This window comes from Alosa pseudoharengus, unplaced genomic scaffold, assembly GCF_046254945.1.
Source record: "Alosa pseudoharengus isolate Yale_2024_CS ecotype anadromous, Long Island Sound unplaced genomic scaffold, YU_APseudo_1.1 YU_APseudo_1.1_scf_6, whole genome shotgun sequence".
NCBI classification, from domain to species: domain Eukaryota; kingdom Metazoa; phylum Chordata; class Actinopteri; order Clupeiformes; family Clupeidae; genus Alosa; species Alosa pseudoharengus.
In genome coordinates, this window is record NW_027468848.1 from 24,516,267 (window position 1) to 24,528,383 (window position 12,117).

A 12,117-nucleotide genomic window follows, 5' to 3' on the forward strand; every position below is an offset into this window, starting at 1 on the left:
TGGTTATGGATTGGCCTGCTTTGTCATCATTTTACAAACTTCGTCTTTAAAATCTATATTTACTTATAAAAGTCATATGACAGCATAATATTATTGTGACAAAGGGTTACTGTGAGTGTGTAGTTCATGCATGGGTAGGTTAGGGTGCCGAACTTGAAATAAATTCGAGTTGGTTAGGGACCTAAGCTCCTGAAATAATCAAGTCAACATAATTTAGCATCATGTGGTTACTTCAATTGTACTTTATCATAGCCACTCTACGTTGCACTTACGCAGTGCTACACGTGAATTCGTCTGAAGTAGGTTCGGGACATTATACAGGTAAGTGTTTCAATTTTTGTGTTTCAAGAGCCTGTCCGAATTGCACTGACGCTTTTATCCCTTTGCCACAGACATGGATGCTCAAAGCAAACCCGGCACGTGATATGTGCATAATATTACAGTCTATTACGTTTAGCTGATTCAGTGTGGTGGACTAAACCTTTGAAATTAGTATGTGGACCTGAACATACTGTTTACCGTTTAATATTCTTTATTTAATTGAGTCACTGAGTGGCTCGACTTATTTGTAGCCATTACTGTGTCTACTATTTTTTTCATGTACTATTATCTAGCATCAGGTTAGTGCCTATCCTGGCCTCAAGGAGTTGCTATTGGCTTAGCGACGTATTTTCAATGCTGCTTTGTGGAGGCCTACACTATAAATTCTAACATTCAAATTAATAACAAATAGTGAGTGGGGTTGACTTAGTTTTGATCAATCTGTCGAGAACACTTACTTTATTTGAGTTAGTAGTAACGTGGAAGAGAAAATGCAAACTAACTAAGTAATTTCAAGTTCAGGTAGCCTAACTCACAAAACACTAGTCCAACACTTGGGCATGGGCGCAGAGGCTTATCTGTTATGCTCTCTGTACCTCTCTGTATGTTGCGGTTTTGAGTGAAACTGATTTAGACGAATGGGTGATTCATAGCTGTTTCAAACTGATTTCCATGGTGGTTGGCAGAAGATGTCCCGGGGACCCATTTTCTGGCTCTTGTACTGAATTGTGAGTGTCCTCGTATCATACTTACATCTTTTGAGGCATCAGGTCTCTTTTATTGTCAGTCAATGAGCGCATCCTTAGCCAAAGCTCCAAGTTGCAGGCAGCTGGGAAAAAAAGTCAGCAGGATTCCTTGACATGGCATCAGATGAGGACAAGTGTTGTATTTTCCTGCGCTCTTAAAATATTTGGACTAAACTATGTTGATTGTTTGCTCTTAACCCTTACCTAAACTGTTTTGCAGTTTCCCCTTTCCCATACCTTATCAGTTTTCTTCTCGCAACCTGATTTGCTGAAGTGACACCCTCTGGACTATTTTATAAATACTGTCCAGATTTCCGTGACAGAATCTGATAATGATCTGGTGTGTCTATGTAAGGCCTACAATAGGATCCCCTGGGTTCTACCCTGTGGGATTGGACCCAAAAGAGACAGGCCCACTGCCAACTGGACTGCAGGATTTTGGATGCTTATTGGTTTATTACTGGTGTGTCCAGGGGATCTTAACCCCTTTAAAAGATGCTATTTCAGAGTTAGATAAGTTGGCTATGTGTTACCTGATATGAGATGAATTCCCTCTCCCCACTTGAGTCATGTAAACATCTAAATCCAACATCCGAAAAGTGTTTTTTAGCTTATACACTCCAGTTCTTGCCAAACCAAGGTATTCTTAACTCACATGCACTCAGACAAACAGGACATCTGACATAAGTAGCAGATAGGTATTATGTGCTGTGCTCACAGCTATACAAACATTCACATAGATGCATATGGGCTGGAAAATTGTGTTTTTGTGTCAAATACGCAAATCAAATGTTTTGGAACATTTAAATCTATTTGGATTCCTTGGAATGTTTTTCTGTTGGTATTAATGGTGATGTTTATGTAACATTTTGAGCAAAGCTATAGTTGACCTAAACTATACTATGAGGATATAGAAGTGGCCATAGGCTATAACTTCACAGAATGTCCTTATGAAAGTGGTGGTGCATGCCATGTTTTAGATTACTGTTGATGTAAAGGGCCTGGAAGCCAGCCAGAATTGATCCAGCCCACAACATTTGAGAATAGAAAATTCTGAATAGAATTGAGTATGGCTACGTCAGGCTAGTAAAGGTTTGGAGATACAGAGATATTTGAATCTTTGACTACTTTGGTCCAAGTGTATGTGACCATATAAGAGTATGCAACAGGATGTCTTAGTTTTGCATCACATGCTCATACATGATTCATTACATTAAGATGACTCTATGTCTCATGGAGTAGCATGACATAATTTGTCAATTTGCCATCGTCTGTGCATACAGCATATGATATGGCTCCGCCACGATCCCTTTAGTTAGTCCTAATATAAAGAGAAGGATTCGTGCTTGATGTGAGCCAGAGGAAAAACATAGGTTCTCCCAGCATGCACTGCTGACATGGTGCATGATCAGTTGCACATACTGAATTCTCTGGAACAGCTGTACAAATAGACTAACACACAATGTTATGGCAGTATATCGTTCCTGTTTTTTTTTTTTTTTTGTTGCTGAAATTGACATGTACCCCAACCATGTCAATCTCACAATCGTGGATAGTCACAATTTGCATTTACGTACATTTAAGCATGTTTTTGTGTGTTAACTCAACTCAATCAGTTATGCATTCATCCTTGATAATGAAGTACACTTGGGTGCAGAGGAATAATCTTTCATGAGGCTGCTGTGTAAACAGTAGCTTTGAAGGTTACATCACATGTCTAAGAGAAGGCTCTCCTGATTTTGACAGCTGTGAGATCTCCAAGTTGCTGTACAGCGCTGCCTTGTAATTTTTTGACAGCAGGATGAAAGGATTGGCCGCGTCCTCCTCAGGGGCTTCCAAGAGCAGCCTATGCGATGTAATACCAGACATAATTAATGTTATCCTTGATAAATAATCATGTCTCTGGTCAGCAGCCAATCTTAAACAAAAGGCCTCCCTTGCAGTTTGAGAATCTGGAGACCATTACACCAAAGTGGAGCTGAGATAGTCCAGACATGTTAGTGAATGTTAATTTTCTGAGACTTTACACAAGATATGAAATATGTTTAACAGTGTGGAAATGAGTACTATCTTATATCCTGCTTCAGTGTGAAACATAAAATAGTTTAGGAGCTTTTTTATTGAATTTACAAAGTTAATTCACTTTAGAAAATGAAAAACCGGTTCTGAACATGCATTTAACAAATAAATGTTTAAGGATGTCAGTATACTCGTTTGCACTGCCCTAAAGTTTGACTAAACTGTGCTGAGGACTAACTTTGCTAATGTGGAAATGAAGAGAGCACAAATGGTCTTAATTGTTTGCCTTGTGGCATCTTGGCTATCAGATTATAGTTTTCCCAAGCTTGAACTGTGAATGTCATGTCTGTGCCATCAGCGTAGTGTAAGCCATTGTGACCCGTAGGCTTGTTTTAATAAATAGATAGAATCGTTATTGCCCCATAGGGATAATCATTTCCACACATTTTCCATTCATGTTCCATAGCACACCACACCACATAAAAACACAACACCACATAAAAACACAACACCACATATAAACACATATAACATGTAACACATAGGCCTATGTCCCATCCATCCTTGTGACATATCTCATCCACCCATGTGACATGTATCCCATCCACACACATCACATACAGTATAATATATGATGTATAACAAGTAACATACAGTACTGTACAGTATATCCCATACTCATTCAACACCAAAACACATCACATGAAGACACCCACATAGACACATCAAAGTGAAAAACATAAGTCTACAAGGCAGTACTAAGGTGATGGTGACAGCATTACAGTTTGTTTAGCACTGTGATGGGGGGGGGGGGGGGGTTGAAAGTGGCTTTAGTCCAGTTCAGTGCTCTGTATCTGCGGCCGGATGGGAGTAGTGTGAAAAATTGATTCGAGGGGTTATCTGTGTCAGCTGCATGGTGGATAGTTTTAAACTGATCCGCAGAGGCAGCTCTCCACTCCTCAGCCTACCACCTGGCTAGGTGTCATGTAATCACTGTTATGCCGATGTTCAAACTAACATTTCTCATCACATCACATCCTGTTCGTTAAATCACACTGTTCTTTTGGACTATGTCATTCTCTGATACATTAGCCGCAGACTCATTTCTGAACTTTTGTATGTGTTTGTGCACACAATCTGTCGTCTGTCTGTCAGAATGATGTTGTTTGCCAGAGCTTTTAAATGGTCAGAGCTTTCAACAGTTGTCTTTTGACATCCAGGGAAGACGTTGATTTGTCAGCCAGAATATGTTAGGAGACCTCCGAAATCTATAACGATTGACGGCCAAGGAATTTAGCACTGGAGAGCATGCATTGTATATAACATACAGCAGCATTGGTGTGTGAAGGTGAGGGAGACGGTTTGTCATGTGAGGATCACTGGCTTTGGCTTCAAGTGTCATTCTGTTAAAGCCCTTTCAGCAAGATGATGAAAACATGCCTGTTCTGGTGACACTGTGTTATGAATTGGACATGAAACATTATTGCATGTAGAATTATCAGTATTTCAAATGCATAAATAACTTATGACGGAAGGATATGTTTGATAACATGAAATACAAAATATACTCTGTTTAGGAAATACCCCCCATGTAGTTCTATTGTGATAAGTCTTCAAACCTGTTTCCCATTGTTAGTTATTCTAGCATATTTGCTGAGTGGAGATCGAAGCAGAGGTTCCCTGGTGGTATATAGCAGGCCCTGCTGCTGAGCCTAACAACAGACGTGCAATGAGTGTAGACATGCTGTAATGCTAAGACACACAGGAGTAGCTGACAGAGCTGAAAGGTGTTTTCTTCCCCCCCAAGGAGGACCAGTAGCACTCTGCACAGGCCCAATGGCTCTTACCTGCAGCACTGCTGGTCAGCTCCAGTAAAAATGCCCCAGTAATAAAGGTGCTGTTGTGTGGGGCATTCATATGGTGTTCAAAAGTAGCATCACCAAGGGGCAGGTCTAGCTATTGCTTCTACCGCAGGTGGTACTTTTTAAAATGCCAATGGTATGCAAAGATGACAAATTGATTTTATAATATAAGGCATATTTTGACTGTCTAATTAAAAAAAAAAAAATAGTCCATGCTAAAAAGGTGATGCACTGCAGTTAAAAAATACTGGGGTGTTTAATTACAGTGGTATGTACACTGTATGCATGCAAAATAGAGTTGTGTCTACGTCTAGCTTTTGCAACCTTGAACCTATGCACCTCAACACTCTGCACAGTTCCCACACTCTTACACACTGTAGTTGTTAACCATTAAGCCCCACCAATTTGCACAATGACTAATAAAATCTGATTTGGACCATTCAAATTAATCCTAAAACGTGCTGTTTGCAAATGAATCCTAAAACATACTGTTTGCGATGAGGGTGGTTGGTTGAGTAGCCAAGAGGCTGTTGCCCTAGTCCATGTCTGAACACAGACAGGACACTGTCTGTGATCACTCCCGTCCAGCAGCCTGTACTCATTAAAGTCAGGAATGCGCACCGTTCCACTATAAGAGGCTGGTCAGCCGGGAGGGCTCTTCTTCCATCTCTCAGCAGAGAGCTCTCCCAGACTGACCCTCCGCCATTGCTGTCACCACCAGACTAGAGCGCTGCGGGTCTGCTGGCTTAGGGCAGCCACAGACATACAGCACAGTGCTGGAGACCCCAAATCACTCTACTCACACAGAAGCTGCCAGTTCTTTTTTTTGCATAATGCATGCTTAAATATTGCCATATGAAATGTCAAACCAAAACATGTTTTTAAAAAGGAATATGCTGCTAAAGTGCTCAAGAGGGGGAAAGGGAGTTCTGTGCAGCATGGATGTGAAATTAAACTACTCGTTAAACCACTTTTTCATTGCCAGGGTTTCTGTTTTAGAATGGGACCCTGAGAGAATCATTACCTTTTTTGTAATGAAGATAATTTGTGATTGTGATGACTTGAGAATGTATGGTCTCTGGTGAAGTCAGTGTCCTCCTTCCAAAAGGCTTGTATTTCCCTCGCTCTGTTCGAGTTTGATCTGAGCCATTGTGTCCCAGGGGAGTCTGGCGATGAAATCACTAATGTTTCCATTTCATTCCTCCGCTGTCCAAGATTTACAGGGATGTGTTCTGTGTATGCTTTTCTTCAGTGACCTCTCCTTGTCCAAAGTAATCAGTTTCCCTTGATTGCAACATAAAACCCATAAACATTATAGGCCCTCTGGTCTGACATCAAATGCAGACATGTCACATATAGAACATGCTTTCCCACAGCTCCAAAGCTATTCCACAGGCATGCACCGACGTCTTCATACCCATTTGAAGAACAGCTAGTACACCATTTCTAGGCCCCTCGGAACTCTTTTAATAACTCGGCTAATAGATTATTAATATCCTACTAAATGCCTAAATGAGATGCTGCAGTGTGCTTTGAACAAACTTTTCTCAGACTGTGATATGAATCAGTAATGTTTGACTGAGATGATATATTTCCCTTAAGTGGGACTGTGTGTGTGCGTGTGTGTGTAAATGTCTGTATTTGGGGCTTTTCTTTCTTTATACCTTCTCATGGTCATGGGTTTCTGTCTTTGTTTTACTTCATGAGATCTCTACCATAAATCTAGTGTTTCAATTGTGTTTTACATATTTGTAGTAAGTCGTGTTGCATACCTTCAATATTTTGGTGACTTAGATCAGGCAATTTTATCATTTGAGCAGTGAATGTGATTATATTAGCATTGCATGCCCATCAGGGAAAACTGCACAAGAAAATATGGTAATTGGATGCCAGTGCTGGGTGTCAAGGTTTTGGATTTCCTTCCTTTTCCGTTTATGGTAGGCTATTTCAGCCAGTGGTCTCTTAGTGTCATTTTTCACGAAGGCAGGAAATGAAAGAGGTATTTTGAAAGCATACTAGAGTGAGGAAGAATACATTTGGAAAGTAGAATTTGAAACAGGATGCTGTTGTGGAATAGTTTATGTTCCCCTTCAGTTGTATATCACAGGATGCCTGAGAAATAGCCAAATGAAGCCTGGCATACAATGTGGTATGTCTATGAGGTGATCTACTGTGGCACTGCTGCATGGTGGGTAATATTAATGTGAAACTTCTAGTCTCCACATGTGGCTTGATGCCCTTAGTCAGAAAAGGCAGAGGCAGAAAATTATGTCTGAGAAGCATGTCGACATTAGGAAAAGGGTAGTTTAACTGCAAAATTATAGGCATATCGGTATTTTTATTGTCTGCCGTCTTCTGTTGGGATAACCCACACACTAGTAATTAAAGTACCTGACTGTAAACTTACTGTACACCCAGAATTGTCTCCAAGGGAAACTTTTTTTTTTTCTTTGAACCTCACAGCTATTTAAGTGCTCCCTCAAGATTTCCCTCTGGCTAACTGTCCATGTAAATGAAACATAAACCGGCACATAGAAAGCTAATTGGGCATTAAATGAGAAACAAATTCAGCTCGACTTGAGACAGACCAAGTCCTGTGAGATGAATGGAGCTTGAAAATTACAGCCTGGCATTCATAACCATGTTCCTGTTGAGGTATTTTGGACAATTGACAGGTAATCCAAGAAGGAAAAGGCCATCTATGAATCCATAGCAACAGTTTCCTTCCACACTGTTTTTAAACGTAAACAAAACTGTATCTAAGACTAGGTCATTGTGTTACATGTTATGTTTTTCTGTGTTTAAACATTATGGAATTTATTTCGCTCTGTCCTCTTGTCAGATGACTTTCACTGATGTGAGACACTCTTTCATAGATTTTTCCATAACTGGGGCTAGTAATAGAGAAAGATAGAATCAATATTAGGCCTATAACACATTTTGGTTTGCATCTTCCTCTTTTGCCAATAAATTACTTTGCCTATTTGATGTCCAACAATAACTCCTTGAGTGTAACTGGTTTGGCATCACCATTATCATCATCATGTGCGATATGGATGATGGCATTCTCTGCCTGTCTCTGCATGTTAAGAAACAGACCTGAGAGAACTTGAGCCTGTCACACCTTCACACTTGATGCTACCACTTTCAGATTCCTATACAAACTTGAGCTGCCTTCTCCGCTTTCACTCTTGTGGCATGCCAAGCTCCTGCTCCCCCTACAGGCCCACAGGTGTAAGTGTCGTGGGAGCCTATAGTTCAGCAGCTTTGACTGAGCAAGATAAACGCCCTGTCAAGCCGGCGCGCTCTCAGCTGTGCAGCAGAGGCTAAGGCGTCCTGCTCATGTTCGGGCAGATGGCAGCAAGATGGGGCTGCCTGCCTCCCTCTCACTCCCACCTGGACACAAGTGACCCTTTGAGCATTGAGGCGCTCATCTGGTAGCGTTCACCGCGGCCGCCGCACTGTAGATTTTCATATTGAGCTGTTTAAGGAGTGCAGTTCCCTGAACTGGCCCAGAACAAGAAGCCCATCATTCAGCTTGTGCTTTTGAAGTGAAAGAAGGGAGCAGGGAAGAGTTACTGTAAGAATATTTCGGTGCTGTGTGCATTTGGTCATTGAAAGGCACGATGCTCTCAATCAATAACTTTGGAGCATCATCAGCAAACAGATGGTTTAGTCAGTTGTGTTCCCCTGAACCTTGATAGTGTAATACTATGTGTTGATCTCTTTATTTGATGCATGAGTAGTTATCTACATGCTGAACATAGGAGTGGTAAAACAGTCCATTCACTTTCTGGTGAAAATACAGGTATGATTGAAAATGCACTTTGTGTCCCATTGATCCATGTCTAAATTCCTTGCCATCATCACAGTGAGAGATTTATGAACATTCATACCCTGGTTGTCCAGGCATCTCTCGGGGGAGTTAGAGAGTTAGAGAACCGGGTCCTTCCTTTAACACTAAACAGCTGTCCTCACAACCTGACACCCCCTGCACCAACCCCAAACACTACCACTGCTGAGTCCAAACCCAATCTGCTAGTCTCAAATCTAATCTAAAACCAACAAATACTAGTGCAGGAAGCAGGTAAAAGTAAAAACAAAAACACTGCATCCAAAAAATAGCAGCAATATCTGCAAAATGATTTTGTGTTTGTGCAAGGCCATTGTAATTACTATTACACAGACCAGTACCTGTGTTAGTAGTTCATTAAATTACCCATTTCATAAGCAGAATTAGTGGTAAGATTTGGTTCAGTGATATTTGCATCCTGTTGAGGAAACAATTTACCACTCAGCTCACTAGAAGGATAACCAATTGCTATAGACCCTTTCAAGAGAGTTCCATTATCAGCATCATAGTTTGCCCCACAAGACTTCCTTTTTAACATTCCATATGTTATCTTAATGCAAAGGAAGTAGATTGGGGCCCAAATAGAACGTTCAAGCATTGTTTTTGTTTTTATTGTTGAAAGGGTCTATACGCCCTAGTGACAGGCCTTCAGCGGGTTTCTTCTGTGTGGTGGGTTCTAGCCCCGAGGGCTATGGAATGTGGAGATTTCATCACAGTATGATGAGTGTCCATGCATCATGAGCGTGCCCATGTGTGACTGGGGGCTTTGGCATATGGTTGCAGAGGCGGTCACTAGCTGGACAGACAGGGCTGGAGATGTTGGAGAAGATGGACCAAGAGAGAGCAGCTGACTGAGGACTGGAGAGGATTCTTGGCTAAACTTAACACAGAATTGTTGTACTAGTTTGTGGCTTTCTCAAAAGGTCAAAGAGCATGCATGAATATAGTAGCAGACCATTTTTCTCTTGTTTTGTCCAAAAATAGCAGTGTGGTAAGTGTTGCATGATCTTAAGAAAACAGCCTTATTTGCCATTACAGGAAAATGATCTAGGCTGGGTGAACCCAGCCTGATCTGCTGGCGATTTCGCCCAGATTGAGCTTGGTCTGGTGAAAGACTAAAAATTAAACTAAATTTTAGTCAGACTAAAAATTATCTTCAATCAGACAGTCTGTAGGAACTGTAAATAAACAACCTGACTTGAATCATTAATCCCTTGTCAGTATATCTTTGCTTTTGTCATCTTAAAGAGTGGGTCCTGTGTTTTTGTCATAAATGAATTGCAAAATATGGTCATTGCTAACTTTGTAAGTGCAGAACTGCAAAATTTCCCACCGACTCACTTTTCACTGTCAAACCCATCAGAGGGAAAACGAGAGAGTTAGGGGGCATATAAAGGCAGGAGGAATCCATTGACTCTGTCGTCAGGCTGGAGAGAGTGGTATGGAAAGTCCATCAGTGGGTACCTCTCACCACGTCTGTCCGACTCCATCCTCAAGAGATCAGGGTGGGAAAAATGAAATCTGTCCTGGGAATTCCCATGGTTCTTTTCAAGATCATCCATTAAAAGCAGCGGAGTCAGTCACTGGCTACAGGCAGGGCCGGGGCAGACAGGGTGGTCCTGGCACCGCTGCTAGGGTCCTGCGGCCGCCTCGTGACTGTGTTGACCCTGGCCGGGGGGCAAGACCCGGGTGGAGGGGGCAGACTGTACCGGGGGTGAGGGGGCTGGGGTAAGCTGGTGGAGGACAGTTGCTGTTTGTTTCAAGACCACCCCAGCAAAAACCCCTGCATCCACGGTGCATAAAATATATTTTTTTTCTTTTTCTGATTTTTTTTTTTTTTAAGTGAGTGTGAGTAGAAGCAGACCATTTACTCAACACTCAACGGCTCCTTTTCTGTGATTGATTAAAGACTTGCTAGGAAGCGATAGCTGTGAATAGCTGTGTTTGTTCAAAGATTTCAATGTTGACCACATTTGGGGTTTATCTGTAAACTAGCGTGCCCCAAAAGTAAGAGTGTAATGTTATTGAGTTTGTATGAAAAACACACGAAAGAGAATCATGTTCTGTGCATTAAGCATCAGCATCAATAGTGAAAAATTCTTGTGAGGTTTTCCACATTAACAAAAATGTTTGCAATGGCTATTTTGTTCATACCACTCCACAGAGTGATGAGAAGGCTCATCTTGGTAAATGTTGTTCCTCTCCCCCACAGAGATTGTGAACCTGCTAGAACACATTTCAGGGTTGGACAGCAATAATGTAACTCTATCAGAAGAGGACTCAAAGTGTCCCGTTCTTCAAATTGGTGTATACTCTACCCTGGCAATGCCTGCAGCCGAGGCATTCGGATTAAGGTAATTTAGATCGCGCGATAGCAGTGAAAGAGATACTGGCTGGTATGAGGTTGACCCTCTCTTGCTGGGAGGTCTTTGGCATGCTGAGATTTTAAAGTGTGTGTTGAGGGGTGACTGAAAGAAGGTGTGAGAGAGTGTGTGTGTGTGTGTGTGTTTGACATACAATATCAGGAGTGTATAAAGGGGCTCCATGCAGTTTTCTTAGATTGAAACATTAAAGAATGACCAAGAAATAGTAGCAGAATTTAAAGAAACAATCTTTTTGATGCCAAGTAAGTATGCTGTAGGTATGCTTTTTGATGTTATGTCAAGTAAATACTATACTGGTATGCTGGTACCTCTTTCAACCTGTGCGATCCATGCTTAAGTTGAGCGGACACTGTGCGATTTTGACCCAATTTTAGCCCAGATTCAGTCAGACCCCAGTAACTTTAGAATCAGGCCGAATTCTCATCCAATTTGTCATGCAGTTTGAGCAGCTTCACAGTGCCCGAGTAGAAGATGTAACACTCAGCGTTCCAACTCCCATCAAAACCGATTGGATTTTTAACATGTCAGAATTTTTTCTTTTTCTTATGTCAGAATTCTTGCAGTGTCCGCAGTTGAATGTACAATGTGAGCACAGAAGTTGTATCTGATTTAAACGTGTAGTGTGAGTGTCATACACGACTGAAAATCTGTGCACAGTGTCTACTTGGCTTTAGGCTTTTAAATACTGTAGGCTAGTGTGGGCATGTGACAACATGCTTCTGTGTTTGTAAGGGAGTGTTTGAGTGTGTGCTTGTGTGTGTCCACCTCTGACGTGTTTGCAGGTTTGCGGAGGAGTTCAGCATCCTTCTCCAACTGAGAAGCTCTCAGGAAGAGGACCGCAGCCTGCTGACCCTGCTCAACTTCCACAACCACGTCCTGCTGCAGCTTCGTCTCGGGCCCTACAGCCTCACCTTCATCAGCACACAGCAGCG

The 12,117-nt window shown here is 41.7% G+C and overlaps 1 long non-coding RNA gene across 1 annotated transcript; it reads left to right on the forward strand.

Annotated features, from left to right (window-relative positions):
* Positions 1-238: 238 nt before the first annotated feature.
* On the forward strand, positions 239-12,058 carry LOC143106619 (uncharacterized). The gene is made up of 3 exons (XR_012983712.1): positions 239-321; positions 11,014-11,155; positions 11,968-12,058. It is a non-coding gene; the product is annotated as an uncharacterized LOC143106619 (long non-coding RNA).
* Positions 12,059-12,117: the final 59 nt, after the last annotated feature.